Source organism: Talpa occidentalis, unplaced genomic scaffold (genome assembly GCF_014898055.3).
Source record: "Talpa occidentalis isolate TD23 unplaced genomic scaffold, MPIMG_talOcc4v2.1 talOcc4.13, whole genome shotgun sequence".
NCBI classification, from domain to species: Eukaryota; Metazoa; Chordata; class Mammalia; order Eulipotyphla; family Talpidae; genus Talpa; species Talpa occidentalis.
The window spans coordinates 79,860,905-79,869,001 of record NW_023601322.1 but is presented as its reverse complement, the minus strand read 5'-3'; the positions used below and the strand labels follow the sequence as shown (position 1 = coordinate 79,869,001).

Genomic DNA, 8,097 nt, shown 5'->3' with positions numbered 1-8,097 from the left:
ACTTAATATATAGAAATATGCAATGGTGTTCTCCCACTCCTATGTCTCCCCCCTAGTCACTATTATTACAATTTGGTGGCAAGCACATGGTGACAAATTAACTTCAGGGCTTTGGAACAATGTTGATGGTGAAACATCTTAGTTACCCGCTTACCAGTTTTCAAAAACAGTGGCTTAAAGATCACATTTATGTAAGTATATGTATATAAAGACCGGACAGTGTGTTGCATTACAGTATATTATAATATTACTGTATTCTCATATAGCTGGGTAGCAGAACTGTATGTAATTTTTCTTTTATTCTGTTTTTACTTCTTATTTTCAATCAGTAGACATGAATATATAATAGATGACTCCCACATTTCTATCTCTATTTTTAATATTGTTAACTCATCAGTTATTTCCATCTCTCATCTAAATATCTTTAGTTAGAATTCAGGTAAACTAAGAAGACTCCAGACTGAACTCATCATAGTATCGCAAAATTTCTGTTCATCTTCTCCTTCAGCTAGTCACATCTAAAGGCTGGCAAATCTAAAATCACTCTTGCCTTCTGGGCTCTTGCTTTTCACAAGTGATCAGTCAAATCAAGTGGTTAATGTCACTTTCTGGTCTATAGATCACAATATGACCCTCCTGTTATCTATAGGACCAATATCTCACTCTGTTATTTCTGATACAAACGCCCACATATTCAATCAATTAGCCAAACTGTTCTATATTTTTAAAACATAGTTCCACTCTCAAGATATCTGTAAAGGGTTTTATTTTTTTTTTAAAGATTTATTTATTTATGCATGCAAGAGCTGGGGTATAGGCCAGAGATGCGGGGGGTGAAAGGATTCACCAGAGACAGAGTAGGGAACAAAACTGGCAGACTGACTGAAATACACTGCTGAGGGGAGCAGCGGGGGACACAGGAGAGGTCTGCTTTGCCATGTGGGTTGCTCCCTGGCCGGCCAGGGATCGAACTTGTTCTGCAGAGGCTGCGAATTGCTTCATAGTGCGGTGCTTAACCCCTTGCACCACAGGGAGGCCCTGTGAAGAGTTTTATAAACAGATCTATCACGACCTCATTTGGAGTAGTTACCAAACATATTATCATATAAAGAATTTTTCTTAGATATGCTAAGTAATAATAAAGCTCCTGATCTGCATTGTTAACTGCAATATCCATCAAGGATGAATCAATAAACTTTAATTCACTTACTGCTAGTTTGCCATGTCTGGCATTCTGCACATACTCTTTTCTGGATTTCACACTAGTTACTAGAAATTTCTACTAAAGTGAGTAAACCAATAAAGAAATGTTTATTTTTTATATATAAAAGTTCATCTAGGGCCTCCTTGGTGGCACAGAGGTTAAGTCTCAGCGCTATCAAGCTATCTCCAGTCACTGCAGCATGAGTCATGAGTTTGATCCCGGGCCAGGAAGCTAACCCACACTGCTCCACAGACCTCTCTTGTCTCACCCACTGCTAACCTTAGCAGTGTATTTCAGTAGATCTGCCTTTTATACTCCCCACTCTGCCTCTGGTGAATCCTTTCACACACATACATGACCCCCTTGCCATACTTCTGGCCTATACCTCAGTTCCTGTGTGCATAAATAAATAAATTAAAAAAAAAAAGTTCATCCATACAGTCAAACCTAATCACAGTAATCGAAAAAAATCTTAATTTTCAATAGGTTTAGTAAAGAGAGATGAATTTATTGACAACCAACCATAGACATAAAATGGATTATGACATGACAAGAATAGTCTAAACGAATTGTTAGGGTCTACTTAGTATAGGAATATCTAATTAGAGTACACTTTATCCTTAAAGGGTTGAATAGATGAGGTCCTATATAATTTTATTCATCTTTAAGCAGTTAATGGAAAGGAATTTTTTTTAAAGATTTATTTATTTACGCATACAAGAACTGGGGTACAAGCCAAAGGTGCAGGAGTGAGAGGATTCACCAGGGGAGAGACAGAGTGGGGAATAGAACAGGTGGATTGACTGAAATACACTGCTGAGGAGAGCAGCAGACAAGGCAAGAGAGGTCTGCTGCGCCATGTGGGTAGCTCCCTGGCTGGGGATCCAACTCATGCTGCCGTGGCTGCAGATAGGTTCATAGCGCTGCTACTTTACCTCTTGTGCCACCAGGGAGGCCCGAAAGGAATTTTTTTAAAGACTATGTTGTATTGATGATATACAACCTTTCTATTAAGAAAAAAAAAATTTAATCATTGAATTAGTCAGAAATTGAAAGGTTATATATCAAATATAGATATTCTGATCATTTCCTGTATTTCTAATTTCTATTTCTAATTCAAATAAAATGTATTTTCTTTTTCTCTCTAGCAAACAAAAATCTTTAGAATTCCTTGAAATTTAACCTGGTGATGATTATTGGGTTAAAACCACAATTAGAACAATGTTTCATTTAGAAATGTTTTGTTTGTTTTTGACAATTCAGAAGTCCAGAACTGGGGTGAGGAGGAAGTATGTGTGGGGAGAATCCATCAAGCATACTTGGAGCTTTTTTTTTTTTTAATTAATTAATTTATTTATTTATACAAGCACTGGGTACAGTCAGAAGAGCGGGAGGGTGAGAGAATTCACCAGAGCGGGGAACAGAACAGGCAGAAGGACCGAAGTGCACTGCTGAGGGGAGCAGCGGGCGGCAGGAGAGGTCTGCGCACCATGTGGGACCCTCGCCCGGTGGCCGGGGAGCAGCCGGGGATCAAACCGGCGCTGCAGAGGCCGCGGCAGCTTCGCAACCCAGCACTCAACCGCTGCGCCACCAGGGAGGCCCCATACCTAGAGCTTTTGAATAAACTGTCTTGGTATTCTTATTAAGAATTCTTTTGAAAGAAAATGGTAGGAAACTCCAAATGATAATTTACTCTTCAAGCTGTCAGTGAATTGTGCACAGACTATGTTCCACTAACATATATTTTAAACTTTGCATTTCAGGGATGCTGATAACTAAGCTTTTAATTCCAGAAGCAGTGTTTTCCCACAGAAACCTAGCTTAAAAATCTATACAGATCCTGGCTGTGTCCAAATAGTTCTTTCTCTGTGTAGCTTTGGAAATTATTTACTGAGGACAAGGTTTTTTACTGCCTTATTTATATGTAATAGAAGTAGAAGTCCATGGTTGTCTAGGATCAGAAATATCTCTACCTATATGAAGGTGGTTCATATCTTCTATGAAGGTAACTGGTATGGATTCGTAAGCTAGCAAAACAATTAAAACATTTTTCTGCATTTGACTTATTTGAAATGGTGCTAGAAATAATCAATAGCAAGATCAGAGAAGTAAAGAATTCAATAAAGCCTCTAATGGTTTTAAACATAAATTGTGCAAATTTTGTGTGCATGTACAAAAAATTATACCTTTAAATCATCTACTTGGAAAAGTGTCCACATTTTAAGTTCATTATATGGTGTAATTTGTGTTTTGCATTCTAGAAACTAAGGTATATACAATGCCTCAGGCTCAAAAGAATTCTGATTATCAATGATTTTAAGAATTGTTCATAATGTTTAATATTGAACAGAAAAATAATCTTAGATTTTTATTGGGTCCACTATTTCAGAAATTCAAGCTCCCTAAAGAAATGGGATGTGTCAAGTAGTACTTTAAACACAGTATCTTAAAAACATAGGGAATGATTATTTCAGCAAGTTTTAGTTTTAAGCAGCAACATATGCAGTGGCAGCTGTGTACTGGAGCTTGGAGACCAGGGATCCTTCGGAACCCAATAAGCAAACTGTGACTTGCATGCAAAGTGCAAAAGAATCGCTTTTCTCCGTTCTAAATTATGCTGAGACTTTAGGGGAATAAAAAAAAAAAGATAAAGAAACCTACTGCAATTCCAATCTGATGGTTTTCCACAGAAAGCTAAGCAAATTAAGATGAAATTAATTATTTGGAAACTACCCCTCCCCCATCCTTCGAGAAATAACGAGAATGCTTTCTTTCCTGCGGCAGCTACATTTCTTTGCTCATTAAAAAATATTTTTTTATTACGTCTTCTCAACATTATCAAAAAATTCAAGGTCATGGTGAAAGATCAAGGAGAAAATTTGTTCCTCAGGTGTTGACTGTTCTGAAGTCACTCAAGCATTGCTCCATTGCTCTGTGGCAGCCTCAGAACACTCTACTCAATTACAAGCTGCAGTCATGGGGGATCTTGTTTTAATCTGTGTATAAACAAAGGGATAAAATAAAAACAGCACTTTTACAAATTCTAAAGATGCTTCTGTTATAATCTGATACCAGGAATGACTGCATTCATATTACTTGCTTCCCATAATAGGAAGGAACAGGGGGCATCTGCATGTAAAGACAGGCATTCCTATTACAAATGGCATATAATTTAAGTGAAAATCACCACCCTCTAGTAGCAAAAAGAATAAATCTAAGAATGTCATACACTCATGTATTTAATGTTAGCTTTCATGTATTAAAAGATGCACATTTGCACATTATTGCCTTTCCAAGGAACCTGATTCATTTTGTTGCCTGGAAATAGGAAAAGAATCAGAAAAGGTGAACTCTGCTTTCTACCAGCAGTCTAGTCCCATTTTAGTAGGCTTCTGGAATCTAAAAGAGAGGCTATAATTCTGCATGGTTTGGTTTTTTTCCCCCAAAATGAAAATTGCTTTGGGGGAAAATGGTTGCCACAGCCAGTGTGCTAGTACCTAGATGCAAACAAGAGCACATAAAATTCCCTTACAATCTAATGACTTGTGGTAACCCACCTGCCAGCTACCTCAGTCATTTAGCACACCTCAATAAAAACTGTATTACTCTAACATAGAATGCGATTAAGGCTGTATGCTAGCATTTAATTAAAACTTGCTGCATTTTGTTGTTGCATATCCATTGAGCATCACTGTTACATGTTCTTAAAAAAAAAACCAACAAGGTAATTTGAAAAGATATTAGAAATAGTGTAATGCTGCATATAAAATAATGATATTTTTCAACTTTGTGAACAAAGATACATCTTCCACTGGCTTTTATTTCCCTGCAACTTTACCAAGTGAAGGAAGATTTTCCCATCAGGAGATTATCAGTCTGCACTGCATGCATAGGGGTGTTTGACCATAGTGAACTGAGGAGTTTGATTTTTTTTTTATGACCTTTCCTCAGCCAGAACTGTTACAGTAATTTAAATCCTCATGAAAAAAGTCAAGACAGATAAGATGTACAATCAGATGACCATCTTTCTACTGTTTCTTTGGACAGGTCGAGGGCAGCAGTAATTTCTATTATTGGGAAATAATCAATCGATGATTCTTTGAGAAGAGTAGGACCACTTACTGTGAAGTTCTATTTGTATCACAGAAGTGAGAACTCATGTTTGACAGACACTCCATCAATGCCTAAATCAATAACAAGCCAGATTGGAAGCATCAGCCAAGCTTGGTGTAATTTTCCTACCTTCAGTGCCCATCTTTTTTGAGCAGAAGAGCTTAAGTGTGCTAGTGCTCGGTCTCACCTAGGGTCAGTCAAACAAATTAGCTGGACAGTATTTGCTAAAGTCTGACAGGCAACAGAATGAGACCAATGCAAGTCAATAAATCACATGTGCAATTATTTCAGCCCTCCCCAAGACTTGCATTTGTTTCCTTCCCAAGTATAGCAAAATAGAACACCTGGGGGGATTTTCCAGGGATACATTTTGATATCCTATGGTGGAATAATTAAGAAAGAAAATATACTACATTTCAAATAACTATGTTTAAAAGGGGACAGTTCAATTCTTTCAGTGTGTAAAAAGGGAAAGTGTCTCATCTCAGTATCTATTTCTAAATATGTGTATAAGATAATGCTAATATGAATGACATAAATTAGTATAGGCATAAATGAATACTAATGCCTATACTGGATAGAAAAAAATGAGTGATCTTACTTGCTTTATTGATTGGTTTACAAATTATGTTTACTGTCATATAGAAATTGTGCCTGCCTTGAACACAGCTAGTTAATTTGCTACATTAATCTGATAGCAACAGAGCTTAATTTCTCTCCTATCCAAAGTAAACATATCTAAATTCTCCACCACTGTAATAGTTTTGAAATATTCTCATTTCAGCAAAACTATTAATATCCATTGTCCAAAAACAGAATTATTGCAATAACCCCCTACCAGGAAATGTAATTAGTGTTTCCAGGTAAAGAAGAGTATAATTTTAAATGTAATTTAATCTAACCTTTCAACATGGCTTAAAAAAAATCTCAAAAATTATTGCTTACACAAAACCTTGTAATTCAAAAGAACCTATTCAAGAACTTGTTATAAATAAATATTCTTTATCTGTCTTATCCCCAAATGGAGTTAGAGGTTACGGGCATAAAAGTGACTTCAATATATGAAAGGTAACTTTTATTGGAAGTTGGAGATAACCTCTGGAAGTCTTTACTTATAAACAATCTGAAACCTTTGCCCTCCCTTTGAAAACTTCTGTCATATACACACCATCAAAGATATACTGTCATCAAAAACTAAAAACTGTGAGCCTTCCTTAGTAAATACAGAAAATGTAATCCAACTTCTTTTGGTTGATGTTTTATTGATGAGAATTGGAAAGTAAACCTTCCATGAACCTGTAATCAGTTTACCATGCAAAATGTTGACAAAAGCTTTAGTTCAACACCCTAGACTGGTCCAATGCTTGGCTGAATGAGAACAGTTCCTAGTGGCAATCATGCTGGGTCATGAAACTAATTGTGCTTTGTGAGGGTGAAAATCTCAATTTCTGAGCAGGGGACACTGCTGCATGACAGATGAATGTTAGAAATGTGGTATGCTGTGCTCTTTCATCTCTGTCACTGGATATTTATTCTGACTCGGCTTCTAAATTATTCATTTTCTTTAAGCAATCAATATTAATAATCTGATTTGCTCCCTGGCATTTTTAGTCACACTTCTGTTTAACTGACTGTAAATAAAGGTCACTCGGAGGCTTCCCGCTGCTGTTCGGAAGGTCCTTGCCTAATTAATTCCCAACACTTTTTCCCTATGACTGTGATTAGCAGTTGCAATCAAGTTCAGCAATTAGCTGCCTCCTTGCGCTGTGATTTGCTCAGTGCAGCCCCCAAGATGAGGCTCTATTTGGTCATTCAGTCATCACTCTAAAAGAAACCTGAGTAGGGAGAATTTATTTTTCACTTCAGGGTTTACAAATTTGCAGATAATTATAGAGGAGATTATTGAACTCATCTGCCAGCTGCTTTAGTAATCTCCTTGTTTAGGGTCCTCAGATGCTGAGCACCTTGGGACATAGCATAGTTTGCTGGTACTCTGCAACCAGAAAGACTGGGGCTTAAATCCTAATTTCACCACTTCTAAGCTCTTTGACCTTGACAAGTTATTTACCATCGCTATCAGTAAAGAAGAGTACTTCCTCAGCGTTTACAGTGAGGCTATGTGACACTAAATTCACGAGCGAATTTAACACATATTAAATAATATCTACTGGAAAAGTTCTAGATGTGGGCTAGGAGGATGAATACATAAATAAGTCCATAAATTGTAACTAATCTTCTGTAGGAAAAAGACCTGAATGCTATGAAGAGATCTTGTTTAGATTGGGTGGCCCAGTAAAAACTCTGCTGAGGAAGTGCCTTAAGTTTTATGTGTTCCAGAAGAAGAAAGGAAAGTGAGCCTGTATGTCTGTAGTTCAGCTTGGTAGATAAGGGCAAGGCAGCTGAGGTACTTCAGACAACTTTCTCATTTAGGGATTAAGATGGCAGAGTTCTTAAGTGACTGGATTCAAATCCCAATTCTTCTATTTACTAAATACATGACACTAAGCAAATCCTTTAACCTCTTCATGCCTCACTTCCCTACCTCATTGGACTGCTGAAGACATTAAGTATGATAATTATGTCTAAAGCATTCAAAAAAGGTTTGAAAATAGCACACACTGATGTTAAATGTTATTGGACACTCACAGAGCTTGGATTTTACTTAGTGAGATGACTCAAAAGTCTTTTAAAATACTTTTAGCCATAGTAACTTTATGATCAAGAGTATTTTAAGTCAGGATTCTTGCTGAATGACTAGTTCAGAAGTTTAAACTCATCCT

General features: G+C 36.9%; 1 long non-coding RNA gene across 1 annotated transcript in view; it reads right to left on the bottom strand.

The window, feature by feature from the left end:
• Positions 1-4,131: 4,131 nt before the first annotated feature.
• LOC119243536 (uncharacterized) overlaps positions 4,132-8,097 on the bottom strand; it is an 83,665-nt gene continuing 79,699 nt past the window's right edge. Inside the window, exon 6 of the long non-coding RNA XR_005124742.2 lies at positions 4,132-4,200. This is a non-coding gene — a long non-coding RNA (uncharacterized LOC119243536). The remainder of the gene's footprint in view (positions 4,201-8,097) is intronic.